The following is a 247-nucleotide window of genomic DNA, read 5'->3' on the forward strand; positions in this document are numbered from 1 at the left end:
TTAAACTTTAAACGCTTTTCACTAAGCTGTTTTTCCAATTTTTCTCACATTTTCTCCTTAGCTCCATGTTTCAGTAAGTTTTGGGAGTGCATTTTTAGTCCATCTCCTATCCTGAAAAGTCTGTCTTGCAGAGACTGACAAAAATGAGCTCCTAAAACTTACTGCCAGATTTTGGAAGATCAATTCTTCAAACAGTGGTACAAGAGGATGTGGTGCTGGTCCTTCAAGAGTCACTCTCAACTTATCT

The 247-nt window shown here is 38.1% G+C and overlaps 1 protein-coding gene across 3 annotated transcripts in view; it reads right to left on the minus strand.

Moving 5' to 3' along the window:
* Positions 1–247, minus strand: part of LOC107669668 (interferon-related developmental regulator 2-like) — a 23,049-nt gene that overhangs the window by 5,165 nt on the left and 17,637 nt on the right. The gene's annotated exons all lie outside the window — the stretch shown is intronic.

The sequence above is a fragment of the Sinocyclocheilus anshuiensis genome, unplaced genomic scaffold (genome assembly GCF_001515605.1).
Source record: "Sinocyclocheilus anshuiensis isolate Anshui unplaced genomic scaffold, SAMN03320099.WGS_v1.1 scaffold80, whole genome shotgun sequence".
In the NCBI taxonomy this organism is placed as follows: Eukaryota; Metazoa; Chordata; class Actinopteri; order Cypriniformes; family Cyprinidae; genus Sinocyclocheilus; species Sinocyclocheilus anshuiensis.